Below are 24,813 nucleotides of genomic sequence, written 5' to 3' on the forward strand. Positions count from 1 at the left end.
CAGAGGATGGTTTACCCCACAAAGGTTACCCAACGACGTAGCGAAGCGGGCACAACGACGGGGACAAACACTGAAGTGATTTGAGACTTTTTCCCTTCCTTCCATGAACATAGGAGGTCACACGTCTCTGCGCCGACGTCAGCGTTCGGTTCTGAGAAGCCTTCGCCTCAACCTTTGCCGCACGCCGTCCCTCGTTAGCGTCCTGCGCGGGATTCCTGCTCATCCTTTACTAACGAGAAATGCCATGAGGAGAATGTCAAACAAAGGTTTCTGGTGAAACCGAGCGCTGTCAGGCTGCTGTCGGATGGGAAATATTAACTGCTGACTCAATTCGCAGCGTCGTGGTCGTCCCTCAGCTTTCTCACTTTAATTCAGGTTTTTTTTCTATAATTAAAGCAGAACGGTCTGTTAGATTCACGTCTGATAACCAACATGTCCCTCCACAGACCCAATTTCTAGGAACTACTGAAGCGTGATGCATATCTGGATGAGTTAAGTCGATACTTGGTCAGTTTAATGAGATTTTCCTGGATTTCAGGCTGAATCACAGCAAAAATAATTAATTAATAAGAATAAAAAAGAACATTTAAGTAAAATACGGAAAATATGAAGTCCAAAATTTATGATCAGAAGTATTTTAGCCTTTGACCTTTGTGTTTGGAAATGGGGTCCGATCGACAACACACAAACGTAAAACCTGTATCGTCAGTCCTCTACGTTTGCCTCAATCCTCTACTTTTGCCTCAATCCTCTACGTTTGCCTCAGTCCTCTACTTTTGCCTCAATCCTCTACATTTGCCTCAGTCCTCTACGTTTACCACAGTCCTCTACGTTTACCTCAGTACTCTACGTTTGCCTCAATCCTCTACGTTTGCCTCAGTCCTCTACGTTTACCTCAGACCTCTACTTTTGCCTCAATCCTCTACATTTGCCTCAATCCTCTACATTTGCCTCAGTCCTCTACGTTTGCCTCAATCCTCTACGTTTACCACAGTCCTCTACGTTTGCCACAGACCTCTACGTTTGCCTCAATCCTCTACATTTGCCTCAATCCTCTACATTTGCCTCAGTCCTCTACGTTTGCCTCAATCCTCTACGTTTGCCTCAGACCTCTACGTTTACCACAGTCCTCTACGTTTGCCACAGACCTCTACGTTTGCCTCAATCCTCTACATTTGCCTCAGTCCTCTACGTTTGACAGTCCTCTACGTTTGCCTCTGTCCTCTACGTTTGCCTCAGACCTCTACGTTTGCCTCTGTCCTCTACGTTTGCCTCAATCCTCTACGTTTGCCTCAATCCTCTACGTTTACCTCAGACCTCTACGTTTGCCTCAGTCCTCTACGTTTGCCTCAGTCCTCTACGTTTGCCTCAGTCCTCTACGTTTGCCTCAATCCTCTACGTTTGCCTCAGTCCTCTACGTTTGCCTCAATCCTCTACGTTTGCCTCAATCCTCTACGTTTACCTCAGACCTCTACGTTTGCCTCAGTCCTCTACGTTTGCCTCAATCCTCTACGTTTGCCTCTGTCCTCTACGTTTGCCTCACTCCTCTACGTTTACCTCAGACCTCTACGTTTGCCTCAGTCCTCTACGTTTGCCTCAGTACTCTACGTTTGCCTCAATCCTCTACGTTTGCCTCAGTCCTCTACGTTTGCCTCAGTACTCTACGTTTGCCTCAGACCTCACATGCACAAGGGTTAAGAGGCTGTTTTGATATGATAATTTCATTTATCAGGGAATAAAAAGCTGCCCAAACCAACCTGGTTCTATGTAAAACCACAGCTAACTTGAACCTGAGCTGAAGGGCTCCAGCCCCCCAAAAAAAGAGAAGTTCGTCAAAGTGGGCAATAAAACGAAAAAAGTAACTCCTCAGCGCTCCAAGACGAAGACCAGGACATTTGGCAAACTGCAGATGAGCCAGAATGTCCTACAAAGAAACCTGCAGATCAACACCACGCAGACCTGGTCATCCCTCAGCTTGTTCCAACTTTCACCATTCAAAATATAATCTTCAACACAAATAAAAATGCAGAAAGGTTACTTGCAGCTGGGAAAAAGTTCACATGGTCACCTTTGACAGTGGAATATTTCTACACATTTTTAGCCATCATCATTTTCTCTGGATTGGTTCAAGTCCCTTCAAAACCAGACTTTTGGGGAACAAGATGGCCGTATAATTTTCCTTTCCACGCAACCCGTGACAGATTCGATTCCATATTCGGGTCCCTTCACCTGTCCAGCATAAAAGACGATGATGAAAATGAGAAAAACAGGGACACCTCAGTAAGATCAGCTGCTCAAAATTAGACCCATGTATGATGACAGAGTTGCCTGCGAGTCTCTCTTTCAACCAAGCAGAGAAATATGCATTGACGAACGCATGGTGGCCAGTAAAACCCGAATTGAATTCAAGCAATTTATGAGGGATGAGCCTACCAGGTTTGGGGATAAACTCTATGTTTGGCAGATTCCAGGACTGGATATACATGGAGTCTTTTCAGACTGGCCTCAGCATCACGTCTGTCAGGGACCTCGTGGAGTTTGGACTTCTAGGAAAGGGACATATCATCTATATGTGGATAATTTCTACTGTAGCCCTTACTTATTCAAAAACTGTCTTCCAACAACACCATCCGCCAAAATCGCGTGGGATTTCCCAAAACCACCTTCCGAGATCTGCAGAGGGGAAAAATGAGGTGGAAAGACAGACTGCTACTTGTCAAGCGGAAGGACACCAAGCAGGTGAGAGTCTGCAGCACCTTTCAGAGCTTACTGCGGAGAAACAAAGCAGAGGAGAGACAGAGGCAGGGCAGAGGCTGGTGAAAGACGTTAGAGTGCCTGACTCTGTGAAAGACTAGAATAAATTCATGGAGGAGTCGATTTGTCAGATGACCTGATCCAATATTATTCTGTCAGAAGCAAGACCATGAAGTGGTATAAGACTTTTTTTACCATTTCATTGACATTTCCATTTCTCAGCGAAAGTTCAGGGAGAAACCAATGGAGGAGCTAATAAATAAACCACCGAGTTGAGGGTCATATCAAAATTGTAAATTTTTTTGCATCACGAGTCACGTGGTCAACAACCGGATGTTACTGGCACAAACCACGAAGAAGAAGGCAGGAAGTAGACGTAGGATGAACGCACAGGTAGAAATGGTTTCTTATCTAATGGAAACACTGTAATTGCATTTTGTTTGTTTTTTTACATTAGCAGAACCTCATTTGTAAAGGAGACGCAGCCGAGAGGCTCGACCTGCAGCTCAGCGTCTCCAGGTAAATGTTTCTGGTTCTGTGTAGAAAACACAGCAGCGCCGTTTTATTTGCAGTCAGGGAACTGAAACAGCAGCACGTCTCTGAAACAAACATCTCAGAATCACCATGTAGATCTGCTCATTTCCCTGATTGGCCTCGCCGAGCCTCTCCCTGCAAGGAAAATCATGCAGCTCGTTTCCTGACGGCGCTGCGGTTTACGGCTCGGCCCGATCAGCCGCGGCAGACTGATGAGCCTGCAGGGCAGGGAGCCAACCGAATAACGTGACGTTATTTCACCATCATCTCAGAGAGCAGCAGGCTGTGAGTCAGACGGGTTCTGACAGAAAATCAAAGAGATGGCTCAGTTTGGGCCGTAAATCCAGCATCTGCACCAACAGTTTCACAAAGAGGTTGAACAGACAGTCTGCAAAAATATTTCATGCAGAAGTTTGACTTTTAAAATCGCCCTAATGCTTCACTTTCAGCACATAAATAAAGCTATGAAACAAATTCACTGATCAGAGATAGAAAATAGTAAAACAGCACTCCAGGAGATTTTGGCAGAAAGATGAAGGATCGTCTCCAGGGGCGATGCAGATCGTTCCCAGGCAGGTTTTAGGAGGAGCTGAGCTCCAGGCTGTGAGCTGGTTCAAAAATATAAAAACCATCCAATTACTTTAAATGGAAACAATGGAACTGGAACAACTACTTACAACACAAAAAGCCTGCAACGAACTAGCTGTGAAAAATGTTTGACTTATTCACTTATTACTGACTTATTATTATGTAATTACCTAATTTACTGCATTACAACATCCTGACAGTAAAAGGTTGTAAGAAAATGCTTAGAATAAATTATTACAATGTATTTAACAAGATAGTAAAAAAAGAAATTTAAGTTTAAATGTAATAACTTAGTAATACAATGTAATTAAACAGTAAAGGCTTATAATATGATTAACAAACTGATATTTGATAGTAAATATGTGTGTTTACTAAAATTTATGCAGTTAGCTGCCAATCAGACGTATAATAGCAACTGAGTGGAAGTTTAATTTGATATTTTATTACTGAAATTATTGCAAAGTAATTAACTAGATTTTGCAGAATATATTGAATAAATGTATTAGATGTGGTTATAACTGAGTAATAATATTGTTCATATTGCTGCATTTTAAATATTAAAACTAAAAATATGAGGAGTGTGAACCTAAATTAAGAGTTTTTTGTGCTTCTTGTGAATATTATGAACCTAAATTCAGGTCTGTAAAGTTTAGGGTTACTATGGTAACATAAATTTTACCCATCGATGAGCCACATCTGCAGTGTTTCCTCTGAAATAAGCAGATTATGGCTGTACAGTGAAGGAGGTGGATCAGACGTCACCTCCACATCCTGACTTGGGTTGAGTTTCCACACAACAACAAACATTGTTGTGAAAATGAGTTCAAAGAACCATCACGGTCGCGAACAACCTGAAGACGTTTTCCGGACGTTTCCTGCAGAAACAGACTCACTGAGGACGGCGCCGCGCCGCTGCGGTCGCCTGGGTAACGGCTCTTTCCTCTTTTCGTCTCTGCTGAGTTTTGTGACAGGAAACACAAAGCGGAGCGGCTGACACCTGAGAAATGCCACGGAAGGCGCTGGAGCGTTTTATCACGGCCGGTGATCAGATTCAGCTGCGTCGTATCTGAGATGGATCGGACCTGAACCGGCAGGTGTCATCTGTCACCAGAAACAATCAACCCGTCCACTCAGTCAAGCTAAGGAAGGTCTGAGTATCCAGGACAGAAGTTAATAAAACCCGACTGGTTGAGTGTTTTTTAGCAGGAGGCTGATTTAAATTCTTTACTCGACTCTAAATTACACCTCAAAGGCGTCCAGAGCAAACCTTTAATTACATCCTGATTTTAATCTTTTAATGTTCTTTTTGTCCTTGGGAAGAAAACGGGTCAAGAAAGAATTTATTCGCTTTCCTGGTTGGAGATCTGTTATATTAAAACACAATTATTACGTCCGGCTCTGAGGCTCTGGTTTATTAACATGTCATGTTGCCGAAAGTATTGGCTCACCTGCCTCGACTAACATATGAGCTTCAGTGGCATCCCGTTCCTCCTCAGAGGGTTCAAAGGGTCGTCGGTCCACAGTTTGCAGCTGGATCAGCTACATTTCTCCTGGACGGCTGCGTTGTGTTTATGGGGATTTTTGACCATTCCTCCAGAAGCGCATTAGTGAGGTCACACACTGATGTTGGACGACAAGGTCTGGTTCTCAGTCTCCACTCCAATTCATCCCAAAGGTGTTCTGTTGGGTAGAGGTCAGGACTCTGTGCAGGCCCGTCCAGTTCATCCACACCGTCCATGTCTTTAAGGGCTTTGCTTTGTGCTCATGTTGGAAGAGGAAGGAACCAGCTGCAAACTGTTCCCACAACGTTGGGAGCATGGAAGCGTCCGAAATGTCTGAAGCATTCAGCGTTCCTTTAGCCCGGCTCCTGAAAACACCACCACGCCATAATCCCACCTCCACCGAACTTTACACTTGGCACAATGCAGGCAGATCCGTACCGTTGTCCTGGCAACCGCCAAGCCCAGACTCATCCATCAGGTTGCCAGATGGAGAAGCGTGATTCGTCTCTCCAGAGAACGCGCCTCCACTGATAGTGGCATGTTTTACACCACTGCATCCGATGCTTTGCTTTGCACTTGGTGATGTGTGGCTGGGATGCAGCTGGTCACCATGGAAACCCATCCCATGAAGCTCCCTGTTCCTGAGCCAATTTGAAGGTGTCATGAAGTTTGAAGGACTGTAGTGATTGACTGCAGGCAGCTGGCGACCTCTTCGCACTCGTCATCCGCTGACCCCGCTCCGTCAGCTTACATGGCCGACCGCTTGGTGGATGTCGTTCCCAAACACTTACATTTTCTTATAATACAGCCGACTGTGGAATATTTAGGATCGAGGAAAATTCACGACTTGGTTTGTTGCAACAGTGGCGTCCTGTCACAGTTCAACGCTGGAATCACTGAGATCCTGAGAGAGAAACGTTCTTTCACTAATGTTTGTAAAAACAGCCTGCATGCCTCAGTGATTCATTTTATACGGCTGCGGCCGTGAAAGTGATATAAACACCTGATTCTGACCATTTCACTGCCAAACACCTGCCAGTATAATGTACGAACTTGAGAAAGCATTCACAGCCACTTGAAGCTGGTTCAGATTCCTAAAGATTGAGCTTCAAGAAGGAATCTTGCTGTGAATCAAAAGAAAAGTCTGTTTTTGTCTCAGAAGGATTATTAATATTTGATTAAAAGTGCAAAGCTGGGAAGAAAAGAGAGTAGAAAACTCCAGCGGCCGAAACAAACAACACAATCAGCCTGCTTGTAATGTCAGGGAGGCGATGGCTTCCTGTTTCATATGGTGATAAATATGAAAATAAAAAGGTTTTGAAGTTCAGCGTTTGCTTGATGGAAGCGTTTTCAAAAGCAGAAACCAGTTCATCTGTCACCAAGCGACTGGCTGAAAGACTAAAAACCAACAAAATAAAACGTGTGCCTTCTCACTTGCTCTATCCTCATCACATAATCTATTATTTACGGTATTGATGACACCATGGAGCAGCTTTAGTTCAATGCTTTCTGACAAACTTGCCCAAAGGACACAAAAATCTGAATGAAAGTTTGGAAACTCTTGAGGATCAACCTTCAAACGTAGAGACTCCCGTCATTCTGCGGATCTGAAGCCGAGCGCTTTGCATCAACGAGGCGACGAAGCTGAAACAAAACTCTGTTTAAAAATGAATCACAGGCAGCGGGAGATTCAGGAGACGGATAAAGTCTGAGGAAACGGCGGCAGCTTATTGGGTTTAATGAAGCTGCGATCCGATCCAATCATAACCTCCTGTTTGATCTTCTCCTTGAAGGAGGCACAAGAAGGAAGTCCAAGGAAGCGACTTCCATGGAGTCACTGAGTCTGCAGCAATCCGTCCTCCAGAAAGACTGCTGTGGTGACAGTAGAGAGAAATACGTCCCTTTAACACATTGGCAAAGCAAAGGGAATACAAATCAATGTGGTATTGACCTTGAGGCTCAGAAAACAAAGACTGTTTCCAAGCATTTCCTGGTCCTCAGAGAGCCAGAGAAACCCACTGCTCCTGCCGGTTCTCTCAAACCAAAAGGGATTAGGACTGAAATGAATCCTAAATGGAAAAACTTCATTTTTAGAATGAAATTTCACATGGTAGAAGGTTTTGGGAGCCAAAGACGGACATTTCCATGTCTGCAGTCGGTTTTGTAGAAGGTAAACGGGTCGTGTGTTTCCAGCTTTAATGGGAGTGACTGAGCATTTTAAAGTCCTACAGCAGCCAGAGGCACATTGTATGTGGAGACAAAACTCTGAATTCGTCGGAACATTCTGGTTTAAAATCTCCCCAAAAGTCCTAAAGCCTAAGCTTTGGTCGTATAAAACTCATCAAACTCTGTCATCAGACAGGAATTCATGTCTTCCAGTAGGTGAACAGCCTGGCAGTCGTCTCTGAATCCACCCAGATCTCCATAAAAACCCAGGAAATGTTTCCCTTTTCACTGTTAATGAAGAGGAAACCTTTCAGTTCTGGTTCCATGTGACCGGACGACCTCACACCTCCAGCCCGGTGTGAGACCAGCGGCCTCATTATCCCAGCAGCTTCCCTGATGTGGAGAAGCCTCTTCATTTTGACGGGGCCCCTGGGGGCCTTTTTAACCCACCTGTGCCGCTCCTCGGGAGGTCCGGTCATTATGTTGTTGTGGTGAGTGTCCGGTAAAGTTCAGCGCCGGACTGTCTGCTGTTCTGGGTATTGACCCGGCCTCCTCTGCAGCTCTCCTCTGGCTGCCGGTGGCTGTTTGTGTGGATTTGCATCTGCTTGTCGTCGGAAGCCTGGTTGGGGTGTTTGAGTCGGAGAAAAGGAGCTTATATCCACCCCAGGACTGAATCAGGAGCTGTTCCGGCACTTTGGGTCTGTTTGTGTTTCTGTGTTCGCTCCGGCGCTGTGCGATTATGTGACGAGCAAACAGACAGCGGCGGTAATTGAGAGATCGTCGTCAGCGATGTCTCGTCTGGTGTTCTGGGTGGATCCAATATCTGCTGCAGTAAAAGACTGTGTGAAGGTGAGCAGAGTTAACTGTTGTCACCTGAGGACGGTTACTCTCCCTTTGTGTTTGGATTTGTTTATCGAGGAAACGGTGACTGGATTCAGACGGACACTTTGGCTTCAGGGAGCTGGCTGCAGCTGCCCAATCCTGTTTATCCGACTCCGTCAAGGACACCTTGACTCAGAGTGAAAACTCCCACCGGGGAAAGTAATGATGATGAAAGCACTGGAGAACTTTATTGATTTGAAAAGATTCATATCAGGGCTTTCTTATCTTTTGGTTGAAATTCAACATCCATCTCCCAACAAATCAGAATCAAGAGTATTTCTGTCAAAAGAAACTGATAAAAGGTGATGACAACCAGAGGAAAAATGCAAAACAATGCAGGAGGTAGACAGACACATCAGGAATAATAACATCTGAGGGGAGTCAAGAGTCGAACTGTCCAGAGGAAATTCTTCAACATTTTCTTTCAACGGTTTGTCACCAACATTTATTTTATAGTGCTCAGCTATTTTTACTAATTGTTCTCTAGAATTAGTACAATTAGCTCCAGAAATTCTGCTGATGGAGATTTATTAACGTCTCCAACGGACACGACTAAATTCTTAATCACAGCAGTTTCAAAGTTTAAAGTAAATTGCTGACAATCTGTGCAACACCAAACAACCAACCTGAACCTCCCCTCCAACTGTCTATCAGAAACTAGCTCAACCCTAGTCTTCAGAGATCAGGGACGGTGGGTACTTGCGCACTAAACACCAGTGGAGTGGAAAAGGCGACCAGAAAACCGGCAAACCCCCCCAACTCTATGGCTGAGCCCCCGAGACAACTGCTCCCACCGTACGACCTCACACTGCTGAGGGGAGACAGGCTGAGGCCTACAGGGGAACCGGCTCAGATCAGCCACACCAATCAACACTGGACTCATCAGATGAAATGAAACCAAACAACTTTAACCCCAACCAGAGAAAAAGAAAAACCATCTCCCCAAAACTAAACTTAAGATTCCCACACTAGCTTCCCAGTTAAACTAATTAACAAAGAAAAAACTCAAATTTGAATGAGCCCCCAAATTTGTTATGGTCTGGCTCTGAAACCATAACAAATTAAAGGGAATCAATACCTTAAAATTGGGTTTAGAGGAGAGGGATAAAGAGGCAAGGAGACAGAAAGTATGGGCCAATCAGAAGGATTAATGGTCTTAACGGTGCATCTTCAGCTGGATCTGATGTCATTCTGGAGACCCTGACCAGCTGCCTCCATTTCCAATCAGCACCAATTAGAAACTCTGAAACGGGGATGTTAGAGACCCAGAGGAAACAAAGGCCAGTTCTGGGTCGTTACTTCAACTCTGGTTCAGGTGAAGCATGAGGAAAAACATGCAAAGGTGACGGGATGAAGTGTTCAGTCTGAACTTTACCAGATGAATGAACAAGAGAGAAACATCTGAGTCATCAGCTGATGCCTGAGTCGGATGACCTTTCAACTTGAAGTCGATGGATGATTTGATTAGCACAAAGAAATGTAAAAAAGAACAGAGATTCGTCCTCCGTTTCTAATTCACCACCACTGATGGTAGCAAACAGGCGTCCATAGCAATGTTTCAAACTTCATTCTTTATGCTGCATGTCCCAGGATTGTTACCATAGTAACAAAGTGATAAGTCTACAAAAATACATTAAAAGCAGCAATGAACACATTTAGCATTTGTCATCAACTTTGCGTCTCATTAATTTGCAAAAGCTTATTTCATACAAACATTTCCCTGAGCTCTGATTCCTATACTTTAACAGCTAATAACTGAAACATGAGAGCTTCAAAATGTCTTCAAATAAACCTGTTCACAACATCTAAATATGTAGTGTTTTTTAAATTGTTTTAACATTTAAATACAAGATTTTAATAAGCTGGCAAGTTTACTTTGTAAAACTTCAAATAACAATATTCATAGTTAGATTGGTTTGCTACCATAGCAACAATCTGTAACTGTGAGTTTAATCTTTGAATTTACAAATACAATTTAGTAAACTGCGATTATAACTTATTGCTTTTTAGGCTGGCCAATTAAACTACTCCCTTCTCCCATATTTCACTAAATGTAACACAGAAGCTGTTAGAGGTGCTGATGTTTTTAACAGCACGACGGGCCCCCAAATCAAATTCTGCTCCAGGCCTCATTCAGCCTTGGACCGGCCCTGTAATCTGCTGCACTGCGCAGAGATGCGCAACAAACGGGAGATTTAATTCAATGCTGCTAATGTGGCTTCAGTAGCTCTTTCATTTCGTGTCTGTTGAGTTTTTAATAAGCGTCATAGAAACTGTTCTGGTTGGTCGGGTTTATGGGACTCGACCGTGCCTGACGGTCACGGGTTTCTCAGATCTCCATGCGCATTAACTCCAAGTAGACAACGCAAAAATAATACTAAAAATAATAATAAAATAATATAAAATCAGCGATGCGTGACTCTGAGAGCGGTAAAGCTCCTCACCAGGCTGAACCTGCATGATGAGGTTAGCGCTGCTCGTTATCCACAAACTCCGGCCAACCGGGACCACAGACATAAACGTTACAGGGAAGAGACACAGAGCCACACGCTGGGCAGCGTGTTGAGATGTAAAGTTCGTTCACAAAGATAAATTATCTTCACCGCTCCACAACACGACCTCTGAGTTTGCTATGAGTTATTCCTGCGGTTCACTTTGAGCTGCGCAACCAGAGCCAACGCGGCGGGTTTTAAACTCTTACTTAGAGTTCTTCAAAAATCATAATTCCTCACAGTAGGTTGATGTAAATATCCATACGGGTCAGCCTGTGTCCAGTTTGAGTGAAAAGAGGCGCGCGCGATCCGCGCGGAGGTAAAGCAGCGGCAGCGCGCGAGGCAAAGCGCAGAGGCGCCAGCTGCTGTCGGGTTTAAAAACATAAACTATAAACCTATTTAGGAATAAATCTGCTCTGTTAGGAAATGCTAAGAGCAAAAGAAACGCTTGCAGCTCGGCTTAAAAAAGATTTTTTTTTCCCCCTAGAAATGTAAACAAGCAAGTGATTAATGACTTTCCATGTCACTAATCACCTTATTAGCAGGTGTGAGTCAATTTCCTGCTTTCGTTGTCAGATCCTTTAGTTTCCTGCCATGTCGGTTTGATCTTATATTTTGTTTCTATTTTGTTTATCTGCACTTGTGGGTTCTTTTGGCCCCAAAGAGCCCTACATTTATTGCCCCTCTAAGATAGTTCATGTAGCCACTGGGCCAGAAGAGACTTTATAGAAATGAAACAGTAAATAAAAGTTTAGCATGTCAAGGAAATAAAAAACAAACTGCTCTGAGACGACGGTAGCTGGGGGACACATTTCATTGTTTTGTTTTTAATGACAAATCAGTCAGAAAATAAGACAAAGCTTTGAGGAGGTTTTTGAAAGATGACAGTTTTGTTGTTCATTTTGAAAAATCAAAGTCATTTCCAACAAAGCCGTGACTTTTTAAGGTCGATGCAGCTGCCAAGTCACGACTGAAATGAAAAAGTTTAACAGGTTCAGAACCAGGTTTCTGAGTCTCATTTCAGGTTTTGAAACATTTCAGACTTTTTTATGATTTGTTTCTGCTGACCTTGTAGCTCTGCCTCTGAATTACAGCAGCGGCCAGCCCGAATACAAATCCTGCGGCTGCCGCCGGCGTTTCTGAGCTCCTGTAAATGCATCAAAGTCTACATGATGGAAATTTACATTACACAGGAGAAAACCGGTAAGCTTCAGAGATCACAGCCCTGATTCATCAGCTGTGCAGCTTAAAAACATGTCTGACGTCCAGATATCAGAACCTAAGCCCTCCTGAGGGACTGAGGCTCAGTTTGGAAACAGCTAATATCTCCTCCGATACAAGGTGGGAGCTATTTAGGCTGACAAATAGAAGGTAGAGGAGAAACAATTTCCTGTCCTGTCAGGTGAGTCTGTCAGAGTCCCACTGGACAAAATCAGCTGGTTTGTTTCTGTGTGTTTGTTGATGCTGGACCCGTTCAAAGTCACCCTGAGGAGATCCGGTTGGGAATATTTTCATGACCAGGAGGAATCAGAACCGCTAACGTCTACCGCTAACCGTCCAAACGGGTCTTCATGACGGCTCCTCACCCGTTTATCACCGCATCAATCTCAGCCACCTCAGCTGCATCTCGTGAAATTATTTCCAGCTCAGCACTTCAGTCTGACGTGATGGATCATGGCAGCATCATCAAAGCTTCAGAGCGTAATGAGGTGAAAGACTGAGTTTTATCAGCCAGACAGAAACGGAACGACTAAAAATCCTGCTGATCGCGACCAAACATCCAGGCTGCTCGTTTCTGAAGGTAGAGAAGGAGGCTGATCTTTGAGCTCAGCGTTTCTCAAACTTTTTCAGACCGACGACGATTTCATTTGATGTCCCTCAACAACAACAATATAACCTGAAATGGAAACATTAGTCTCTTAACTCATCGTCTTTGTTTCTCCTAATGTGAAGGGTGGCGCTGTTTTGTAAATGTGACTGGCCATGAATATACATGTTATTTACATATTCTGAAAGTATTGATTCTAAGCTTTCCAATAACAGAAAACACATGGAAATCAAAAACATTCTTTACTACAAGTGTTGTGTCAACACACTTGATTTGCTTTGGCAAAAACAAACATTTTCTTTCAGCCAGTAGATAAAACAACGAAAATCATTTTATTTTAGGCGTTAAGATGCAGTTAGTCAGCGTGGGGCGCAGCGCTGCTCATATCGCTCTTAGCACAGACTTAAATCTGCATGCTTGTATCATACTATGTACGGTAATAATGTTGAAAAACAAAAGATCTGCAACTAGCATTGAGAAACTTTCCACTGGTATCTTCAAGCTTTATTTTTAGTGGCTCGGTTTTAAGCCATTTATTCAATATTATCTTCACAATCGTTTGGTAAGCTAACTGTAGCGCCGCACTTTCAGCTCACATCACCTCTGAAACATTGGCACCCTGAACGGCTGACCGAAGAGGGCGGAGCCAAGGTAGATGGAGGGGCGTGGCCAAGTGTGTGTAACATGGGGGCATTTTATACGTAACTGTCATTTTCAGTTGTTATACAAACTTGACTTAAAATAAATTTTACTTTGTAATTATGCCTGTAAATTGGGCCTCTGTCTCTTTAAAAGCTACAGCAGCCATTTGCTAATTGCTGCTGGCTAGTCTGAAGGAGTGGGGAAGGAGCTGCTCTGTAAGGCAGAAACTCATAAACTGCAGCTCTGAGGAGGAGCTGCGTCTTGTAGGCGGGGCTAGGCCCAACCAGGCGTTTTGCATAGCTGATTGGTTGCTATGGAGATTAAAGGATTTCTGAAACATGCATGAAAGAATCAAAGCAACAATATTTAAATTAAAGCTCAAAAAAGTAAATTTTACATAGTGATGCCCTTTTAAAGGATTTAATTAAAGCTCGTTTCTAATCAAATGTTATTGTAACAAAGCGTTTCGTTTCAAACTGAATGTATTTTTGTTGTCCTGCTGAGTCTCATCAGACTCACCGGGCCGTTCTGACACACAGCCGACTCATTTTCCAGACATTTGCTCGTGAAAGGTGGACAGTGTTGGCGGATTGCTGCAGAGGGACGGACGCTGGAGCAGCAGCGCGGCTGTAGTCCTGCGCTGGGTGAGTGGAGGACACTCAGCAGCCGTCCAGGTGACTCCTGGGGACAGCAGGAGGTGTGGACAGTTTGACACCTGCTTAATGGAGTGGAAACTCTGTCAACTTGAGAGGCGAGAGGACTCCCTGACCTCCAGACTCGCTCCGGCCTCAGTCTGAGGGAGCAGCGGCAACATGGCGGCGACTGGCTGACGCTGCGCCGCCACCAACAGGAAATGAAGCCATGAGCAGTCAGAGAGTTAGCATGTTAGCCTGAGAGCTGCTGTGATAAAACGAAAGATTAAACATCAGCAAAGGCGTCAGAGAAACTTCAACCATTTCATTCAGTCTGGAAAACTAAAAAAGGCTCTGAATTAAGTTTTAGAGGTTCTGAAAAACATTTTTTTGCATTAAACACATTATTCAACTACAAAATAAACCATAAACTACGTTTAGTTTTTACTCTAAAGCTTTTAAGTTATTGAACTTCTGTTCATTCAGGAATATGAAGCCGAGTCTCTTCAGTTTGTTGCTTTTCTGAATGTAAATAAAAACATTTTCATTAGGATTCGTTAAGGCAGGGGTGTCCAAAGTGCGGCCCGGGGGCCATGTGTGGCCCTTCCACTGATTTTTGTCCGTCCAGCACATGAGGCTGATGCAGATGGAGACTTTTTATTTACTAATCAGGGTAAAATTATTCCCGTTATCTTTTTTTTAGAATGGAAAATGTTAAATACGACACAAAATATTTATGTTTTTATGACCAAGTTTTAATAAGTAGAATGTCGTCTTTCCACTCAAATCTGTTTTTTACTAAACTTTGCTACATAAACATTTTGACAGAAATCCTGTTCTTATAGCTAATGATTCATTTGTTTGATTGACGACAAAACAATTTGAAAACTAAATGCTTTTATTTCAATAAACAAAATGTGCTCAATCTTTTTACAGTTTTGGATTTATGATGAATAACCTTCATTTCCTACAAAAAAAATAATACTGTATCTGTTTGATTCATTTTTTAAATCATTTTTACATTTTTTGACTCCATGATTTTGGCCCAAGGTTTGGACAGCCCAGCCTTAAGTGGTTCCTTTAAGCGTCCAGCTGTGCGGTCAGCAGCAGGAGTCGGGTTGGCTCACCTGATTAGTGCGGAGCGTCAGGTTGGCCTTCATCTCCGCTGAGCTAACAGGAAGTAGCAGGTCATATCTCTGCAGGATGCTAACCCAGCTCCGCCTGCGTCCTGATGGCGTTTCACCGCATTTGTATGCCGTGTGGTCGCCGCTTCCAGCTGCTGTCAGCAGATAAAATAAATCTGTTGAGGAGCGCCGGGTTTGATAAACGGCGTGTCGCGGCCCCGGAGCCCGGAGGCTGCTGGTTTATCCGGGGCAACAGAGACGTGAGCGATCGTACTGGAGTAATCAGGAAATGTTGCATAACTCTGACTTCTAGTTCTCACCTCGCTCCACTTTGGTACAACGAGAAACTGAAGAAAGTTTTTATTGGGTCCGATCTGCTGTTTCTTAAGCATCATTAATTTAATTTGCACAATAAGATAATTTAATTAATAACAGAATTAGACGCCCCTCGGGCGATGGGGGCGCCAGGAAGGTGGTTGACCCGGGGCGCCAAACAGGCTAGAACCACCTCTGGTCACATCTTTTCTCATCACTAGAGGGCAGCACATCGCTCTGTTTTGATCTGGATGAGATTCTCTTCAGGTTTCTGTGGAAAAATGAGGCTCATAAATAAAAAAATCTGTTTTCTCAAACTCTTTAGCTGGAGGAGGATTAGATGTTTTGGCATTTACTGACTGTAATCAACACACTCAATGGCTCTACCAGGGCTTTTCAGGCCTCAGGCCTCCTGCCCTGCATGTTTCAGGTGTTTCCTGAAACACACCTGGGTTGAATCTGTGGGTGATTCACAGCCTCCTGCAGGACTTCATGGCTGCAGATCAGGTCATGCAGTCATTTGAATCAGCTGTTCTGCTGTAGAGGCTCATCTAAAACACGCAGAGCAGGACTGAGGACTGGAACTGAGAAACACTGGGCTACAGAAACACCAGTGAGACTGAAGTGCCCAGAGAAAACCCAAATATTAAAAATAAGGATTTTATAACATTTTTAGATTTTGAAGTGATTTCACCAGAAGTTCAAATGGGTTGAGTTTGATTAAAGATGCTTCCAAAGGAAGTGATGAAACCTCAGAGACAGGCTTTACATTTGGCTTTACAGTCATTTCAGCCTCTGCAGGCCTAAAAATGCCCCAAACTAAATGAGCTGCAGTCCCATCATCTGGACATCTGATTGGCTGTCAGTGTTCAACTTACATGTATACAGTTGTAATAATTGGGTGTAAGTTTCCTTTAGTATCAAAAAACATGGACGCTGGGTCTATTGGACATGTTTCTGTTTTTGGGAAAAACCCGGAGCGCCTGGAGAGAAAACCGACATCACTTCAAGTCTATTGAACTCACTTTAATTTACTATGCGACTAATTAATGTATTGCTTATTGCGACAGGCATGTAGTGGGTTGAGAAATGGTAAAAATGATTTTAAAAATAAAACTAATTGATACACCCCCTATTTTTAAATAGAATTAGTCTTGGCTTGTGTTTCGTGTTTTTCTTGATCTGTGTTGTGTGAATGTGGCTTCTTGCCAGTAGGGGGCGCTCTCTTCTCTTTTCTCTTCTCTCTTCTCTTCTCTTCTCTTCTCTTCTCTTCTCTTCTCTTCTCTTCTCTTCTCTTCTCTTCTCTTCTCTTCAGGGAGATCAGGTTTTCTGGCTCTGGGCCTGTGTTGGACGTCTCAGATGGGTCGAAACAATTGTAATAAATGATGCTGTTTTGTTTGTTTGTTTGTTTGTTTGATGCCTTCGCTTCTCCTTTCTTCTGAGTGGAAAGCCTGGAAACATAAACAGCTTCAGTGAATGAAGGAACAACCTCCGTCTCCCAAACTGTCTCTTAATTACAAATTCTCGAAATCATGAAATCATACAATGAACAATCCTTTGTACAATCATGTCCAAGTGTCCTTCTGTTGTTCTAAAACAACCATACAGCCTCCACTTCAGTGACCAGCATCAAAGGGTTAACTCAAAACAATTCAACAATAAATTTAAATCTCACAGCTTTACATAAAAAGAACACCAATTTCTCAACTGCGGAGACAATTTAAGGGTACTAATTTCTTTGAATTGTAATAATTATGAAATAATTAATCATGTTATTGGTTATATAATTTAACTTGGACGTATTTAGATGACCAAATTGAGGCTTTGAATAATTCTGTAGCTGACTGTACAGTGAAATCGATTACACAGTAGTAAGTTGTAACGTCTATAATAAATATTTGAACCTGATTCCATGTAGCTGGGAGTAACTTCTACATATTAACTCTTTCTTTTAACAGATAACAGAAGTGAGGAAACCGCCGTTAGATCAGGGAACGGAGCTTGTAGACACACGCAGCCATCTCTAAAACGGCCGTTATAGCAGCTAAAATCTGCGACTATGACAGAAATCACTCTTTTTAACGTCTAAGCATGTGATTGCGAAATCAGTGCCGAATTAACTTGTCACTTTACGTTTTTTGGGGGGGTCAGTTTTCACCAGCTTCACATAACTAACATGTAAACACGAACAGCTTCAGTGAATGAAGGAACGACCGCCATCTTTTTCCCCAAAGGAGGAGCGAGACGGCGGGGCTCCTCCCTTTAGGCTCCCTGGTCAAACGTTGTCTGCGTTTTGGTTCCGGTTTTTGTTTGTTTGTTTGTTTTTCCATCTGACACGGTATTTCGGTCAATTTCAGTTTAAAACACACACATTTTTATATATATTGGAATACAAATCATTTATGTGGTGGCTTATACTCTTAAACACAACCCAAGCCGTTACAAGGTGATGATTAAAACCTCCGTATCACACCTGCGCGGCTCAGAAAAAACTCTTCCCGAAAACTCGCTTCCTCTGTGATCCACAGGATAAAAGACAAACTCTTATAAGCCCATAAAAACAGCTTCTTTAAAATGTTCTGTAAATATACTGAGAGTAGTTTCGTAGTGTTTCGTGTAACTTACGTGTGTGATTTGGACACATTTGTACTGGGTTTTGATCTGCGTCGTAAGATTGTTGTTGGAGTCTTTGTGATTTCGGATTTGTTTAAATTACTTAATTAGTCACCATTGCCATATTGGTATTTGGGTAATGTTTGGTATCGTATTATTTTCTCATAAATTTGTATTTTTATGCGACAAACTTAATCTCCTTTATAACTGCCGAGACAGTTATAACCAGCAGACGTTAGTAAAACGGTTGAAACGGCCAAACGTCGGTAGCTGATGCTTGTAGATGAAATATTTTTCTGTTTGGTAAATCAGGATCAGATTTTCTTCATTTTTTGTTATTATGCTGTTTTATTTGTGCATGTTTTATTTTCCTACATTGTTAGGACTCCAAATGTTGACTGAATTGTTTTATAATTGTGTTTCCTTTTCGTTAATGGAAAATGTGTTCTTATGATGTTTATTTTGCTTGTGCATTTTATTTATAAAGATGTAAAATATTATGTCCACATGATGACATAATATCGTCCCCTTTTTTAATAATTTTAAAGAAACTGATTTAAAAATGTACACTGCCTCTGTTGAAAAACTTAACTTTGATATCAAGAAACTTGTAAGACCATTAACTCTTCTTGATGAATTTAACCTTATCTCATAAGCAGATTCACCTGCTATATTTCTTACTTTTATTTTTCTGATGCTCTAATAGATCCTTTATTGTATGTATTTGAATTTATGTTTGACACTTTTTGCTAATAGTGGAAAAATGACACATTATTTTAACCAATTTATGTATATATATTTATTTAACTTGTTTTTTTCTTTCTACTTTAAAAATTGCATGACTTAAAACCAACACCGTCAATATCTGTGATTATTTCTTATTTGTTATATTTGTCTTTGTGTTAAAGATCCTCTATGTATGTTAATGTTATGTGTTTGAAATAAAGTTTTTTAAAAAAACTTAGTTCTATTGCCATTTTTAGTTACCATGGCAACTTAATAGGTAAAAAAAAAAAAAAAAAAAAACTACGCCCCAAAAAGCATTTTTGCTAATTTTAACTTACACACTAATGTCTTCACATTGAGTTGAGTAATTTTATGTTATGCTAGAGGAAACCATAACCCTCAACCAACTGGGAGTATCAAAATGCTGGCCACTCATGAAGCTTCCTGAAGCTCCTCGTCGCCTCCTCCCTGAAGCTCCTCATCGCCTCCTCCCATCGGCTCCTCGTTGCCTCCTCCCTGAAGCTCCTCGTCGCCTCCTCCCAGCGGCTCCTCGTCGCCTCCTCCCTGAAGCTCCTCGTCGCCTCCTCCCTGAAGCTCCTCGTCTCCTCCTCCCTGAAGCTCCTCGTCTCCTCCTCCCTGAAGCTCCTCGTCGCCTCCTCCCAGTGGCTCCTCCCTGAAGCTCCTCGTCGCTTCCTCCCAGCGGCTCCTCGTCGCCTCCTCCCTGAAGCTCCTCGTCTCCTCCTCCCTGAAGCTCCTCGTCGCCTCCTCCCAGCGGCTCCTCCCTGAAGCTCCTCGTCGCTTCCTCCCAGCGGCTCCTCGTCGCCTCCTCCCTGAAGCTCCTCGTCTCCTCCTCCCTGAAGCTCCTCGTCTCCTCCTCCCTGAAGCTCCTCGTCTCCTCCTCCCAGCGGCTCCTCGTCTCCTCCTCCCTGAAGCTCCTCGTCTCCTCCTCCCAGCGGCTCCTCGTCGCCTCCTCCCTGAAGCTCCTCGTCTTCTCCTCCCAGCGGCTCCTCGTCGCCTCCTCCCTGAAGCTCCTCGTCTCCTCCTCCCAGCGGCTCCTCGTCTCCTCCTCCCTGAAGCTCCTCGTCGCCTCCTCCCTGAAGCTCCTCGTCTCCTCCTCCCTGAAGCTCCTCGTCTCCTCCTCCCAGCGGCTCCTCGTCGCCTCCTCCCTGAAGCTCCTCGTCTCCTCCTCCGATTGGCTATTTGTTGCCGACCTCCAAGGCGTGAACTCTTGCCCCCATCCATTATAAATGTTGTAAGGTATTATTAGGCCCTTACAGGATACTGTATTCATGTAAGTTAAACACAGACACCCAAACAAATGTCCAGATGATGGGACTGCACCCAATTGGACATATTTTTTGTGGGGAAACTGGAGTACCCAGAGAAAACCCATACAGAGGCTACAGACAACAACACGGCCGTCCCGAGGTGAACTTCCATAGGACTGCAGAGGCTGAAATCAAATTAAATCCATGAAATCTGAAGACGCTTTCCAAAAGTTAATAAAAGGATAAATTCCTCAAATATCGGCTGGCATAAATCCAGGAAGATGAGAATATTCTCTGTCTTATTCCACTTCTTCAGCAGGTCCTTGAAAATGGCTCCTCCCTGGCTGGTGATCTACTCTGATGAGGACTCCACCTTCAATTTCAGTCCAGTTTCTCTGTGCTGCCGGACTCTGGAACGCGTCCTTCTGATTCAGCCTCAGTGGGAGTCGTCTCTTCAGGAATTTCTGCTGGAGATTTTGCATTTGCACCAGAACCTGATGATGCTTCATCTCCTGCATAATCTCCACTGAAGAGTTCCTCAACCACAGATGCTTCAGATGACTCAGTTCCATCCAGAGCGGTCTCGTCTTGGCTGACTAAAAGAGTCAGTCAAGAGGAGACCAAGAGTCAGTCTCTTGCAAGAGGGACTCCCCACATGTACAGAGGGGAGGAGCCACTCTGCACACGTGGACAAACCACGTGTGGAGAAACTCTTGCAAGAGGCTCACTCTGAGGCTGTGAACTGAGATTGTTTCAGGGTCACCATCAATGTCTTCCCCCTGAACTTCAGCCCAAACTTTCTCTGAGAGCCGTTTAAAAATGGTACCAATGTCCTCAAGAGACAAATGAAAACCTGAAGGTTTAGTGGCCTGGGAAAGAAGGGCAGTGTATCAACAAAGACATTGAATCTTCTCATCTTCCTTTGTTTCCACTGAGGAAGCTGATTTCTCACTGTCCATCAGACATTGAGATGCCAGATGAATCAGAGGAATGCTCTGAAACTTCCACAACAGGAGACAAAGCAGTAGAAAAGTAAATGCGCTTTGGATACAGCCTGAACTCCTGTGCCCCCGGATGTTCTATGATAAAAAAAAACCCTCGTCAGGAGGGCTGTCTTCAAACCATAGCTCCGGTTCGAATTCATCCTCATCAATGTCCCAATCTGATACTTGTCCCGGAAGAACAAAGTCTGCCCCAAAACATTGCTTCGGTTTTAAAACCTGCATCCACAAATCTTTGGAGAGACAGTATTCTGGATCGACAAGATCAGATAGGTCATCTGGAGGAACGAAAGGCTCCACCGGAGAGGTTTCATCAAAACATGGCTCCTGTTCCGATTCCTCTCCCTTCAGGTCTTCAGTTGACAGGAACCCTGGATGAACGAAGGCTTCCAAGTGGTGAGTTTTCTCTCTCGCTTTGGAGCATCTTTCAACTGCAGGTTCACAGTATGGCTCCAGTGTGATGTCAGAATGTCCTGCAGACTTTCTCTTTTCTTCCACCTCGCTGCCCAGGGTCAGCATCTTTTCGGTGGAAGAAGTTTCTGGCATTGGAGCAACCTTTGCCGAATGTCTGCAAGAGAATTTGGTGAAGAATCCTCTGATCTTCCCTGGAAGATCTTTGAGCGTTGAGAAGAAGGAAGTCCTCTTAACGCTCTTGGATTCTTCAGAAGCGTGCAGTCTGACGAAAAGGTTTTTTATTATGACTTTGGTTTCCTCAACCATAGCATTCATCAGGAGACTTCTCGTAGGGTCGTTGGAGTCTGAGGTGGAGCCGACTCTACCGACCACGTATTCTACAATTAATTTGTTTAAGTTCTCGGTGTGTTCAGAACTGAAGTCTCCATAGACCTTTGCGTCTCTTGCAAACGCTTCAGGCACCTTGTTCCCAACAATCCCCTCGATGGCTTCAGTGGAGCGTTTGTCCTTTGGGAGACAATCCAGAACGCTTGACGTAAAAAGCTCCAAGATGTCTCCCAAAATCTGGGCCAGACCGCTGGTGGTGCTGCGTGTTGGGTCTCCAGTAAACAGACGCATCCACTCCATCCAGGTCAGGCTGACGAACAGGGGGTGGATCAAACCTCTCAGGGTGCCGACGGTGACCGTATCTAGAAAACTCGTTTTGCTGTCCATAATATCTTTAAATGTATCCAGTTAGAGGAGAAACGTCCAGATTTCTGTCCAACAAAAAGTGATCCAGGCTCTGCGAGTGCAAAGTGGTTAGAGAAACAGAACGAGCAAATACATACCCTGAGTATGACGTCCTTTCATACGTCACAGGCATCAGACACGCCGCACAATACAGCCTTATGATGTTAAAACCGCTTTATAGAACCGGAGGCTTTATGAAGAAGTCCTGCAAAGATTGATAAAGATTTATAATCTAAAAAGATAATTTTAAACAGGATCTAAACAGCCGAACCGATCTGAACAGAACCCCGGCGAACTGGTGAATGCCTTAATATGCATCCATTATGCTCGACCCGGTTTACAGGAGGAACGACGAATATTGTTCAATTAGGATTATTTTTGCGTAAGAAATTTAAAATGTGGAAATATGGTTAATAAATATGTCAAATTAATTGGTTTCCGTCTTAATTTGAGCTAATATTTATTTTCTCTCTTTTCATCTTCGTTATAATAAAAATTCATTTCAGTACGAGAGGTTTTATTTCTTCAAAGGATGGAAGTAAAAACAAAAAAACCAGATTTAGTCCAAAAAAGGTTTAAAATGTTTGACAAAAACAGAGCTAAACTTGAATATTTTAAATTGTTTGTGTTCAACCAAGAAGTTTATCTGATTGTTTCTGTCCCATTTAAATAAAATTGTCTTGTAAATTATTGATACCCCTGTGATTAATCAGTTCAGAAATGTTAGTCAACGCGGGGTTCGGATGACTTTTACTGAACATTTCTGTTCGGTTTTTATTGAGGAGAAAACGGCGGAGCAACGGCTGTTCGTTACCTAGCAACCAGAATACCCAACTAGATCCTGTTGAGCATTCTTCAAAATAAAAGACTTCCTCTCTCCGACTAAAATTATGCCTCACGCTTAAATATGTTTCGCTTCAGCTTTTGTAATCATGTTAAATTAAGTATTAATAAACATAATTTACCTGATGATTATTTTAACATATAATTGTAAATCATCAAGTTTCTTAATAAGACCGTAAGGATGCAGTATGTAGCTTTCATTAAAAAGAAAAAAAAAAAAAAAAAACATTACACATTTGATGTCACTTGTCATAATAATACACTTTGCTGTTGTTGTTATTGTGATAATATCGCTGTTTTGAGACCATTTTCAACTAATAACGGCATAATAATGCAAAAAGCACATTGTCAGAAATCAATAAACTTTAACTTCTAACGGACCACCGGAACTGGAAGACATGTTAATATCCAAATTAAACAAACTGTCAATCAAGGCCATTTGTTTGCTGCTCACCCTCCCATTAAAGCTAGTTAGAAAAGTCACAGATGATGACAGACGCAGATAAATGGTTTTCCTGTCGTTTCCCCACCATTAACGCATTTAGCAGCACGTTTATGTGGTTGATTGACAGCGCTAAGGCCCTCCTCCTGGCTCGGAGTCTCTCTGAGCGATGGGAGGCGTTGCTCTGCAAGCAGAGACATCAGTTCTGGAGATTTGCTCCTCAAACAGGCGCAGGATGGAGAGGTGAGAGACCCTCAGGGCTCCTGCTGCCTTCAGTCCCATAACGAAGCATTTTTCACCTTCCACATGCTGATGGGAGGCAGTGGATCGCTTTGGCTTCACTGTTTGTCCTGCAGAAACTGACAACTTACCAACTGCTGCACTGAAAAGAAGAAACTTCATCCAAATATGAAGAACTGATGAGTCGTTTTGGAGAAATCAGCCAGTAAATAAAACTGATTCCAGCATCACAAACAGGAAGTAGAGCTTCAGTGTGAAGTCAGACAGATGAGACAATCGTCCATCTGTGGTCCCAGTTCAGACGGGATCTAAAATCCCTCCAGTCAGCTCTGGATCTCCTCCCATGGGAAATGTCTGGAAAACTCTCCGATCAGATTCCTGTCGGTGTGGAGAAGCGGAGGCTCTACTTCCACTTCCCCTGAAAGACGGAGGTCAGAACTGAAGCCCGGCTCGCCGCCTCTCCAACCCTGGAGTTTCACCACATGTGATTTTCATGTTTAACAAAGAAGCAGCTCAAAAGATGTTCAGCTGAAACTGCAACACAATTAAGATCAATTCCACCGGATTAAACTCTCGCTTCATGATCCATTTCCATCCCCATGAAGAGACGGTTCTGACCGTTCTGGACCACCTCAAATGCCCTGAATTCTTCATTCTGCAGCTGAATCTGAAAACTTCCATCAGCTGCATGTTTTCCTCCTTCAGCCTGCTGAGTACTGAACTTCTCCAGAGCTCTCTGTGATTACCCATCATGCATCTGATCAAAGGCTGGCAGGAACGTGCAGAGCAGCAGCTGAGGGATGAACCTGAGGAGGAATCAGTCTGGGTTTCCCTCTGCAGACGGTCCAATCGAAACTGACACCAAACAAAAGAGCCTTTTAACGACCGGATCTGTTTCCCGGAGCGACGGCGACAAAAACTCATTTCTGTCATTTACAGTGAGCCGCAGAATAAACCCGCAGAGAAACACGAGGGGTCTGTCCTCACACCGCAGGAGGCCCGTGTTCACACACACACACACACCCACACGCACACACAGACGCACACACACACACACACACACACACACACACAC

General features: G+C 43.4%; 1 long non-coding RNA gene across 5 annotated transcripts in view; it reads right to left on the bottom strand.

The window, feature by feature from the left end:
* Positions 1-24,813, bottom strand: part of LOC145548788 (uncharacterized) — a 69,139-nt gene that overhangs the window by 39,873 nt on the left and 4,453 nt on the right. For 2 of the 5 annotated variants that reach the window (XR_014084777.1, XR_014084778.1), the window contains exons 1-4: positions 18,085-18,856; positions 15,148-16,910; positions 14,158-14,288; positions 13,908-14,069 (exon numbers count right to left, since the gene is read on the bottom strand). This is a non-coding gene — a long non-coding RNA (uncharacterized LOC145548788). Of the gene's footprint in view, positions 1-11,475; positions 14,070-14,157; positions 14,289-15,147; positions 16,911-17,363; positions 18,041-18,084; positions 18,877-24,813 lie in introns of those variants that run through there. The other 3 variants (XR_014084779.1, XR_014084780.1, XR_014084781.1) reach the window with 3 other exon arrangements.

This window comes from Poecilia reticulata, chromosome 18, assembly GCF_904066995.2.
Source record: "Poecilia reticulata chromosome 18, P_reticulata-male-v2, whole genome shotgun sequence".
NCBI lineage: Eukaryota > Metazoa > Chordata > Actinopteri > Cyprinodontiformes > Poeciliidae > Poecilia > Poecilia reticulata.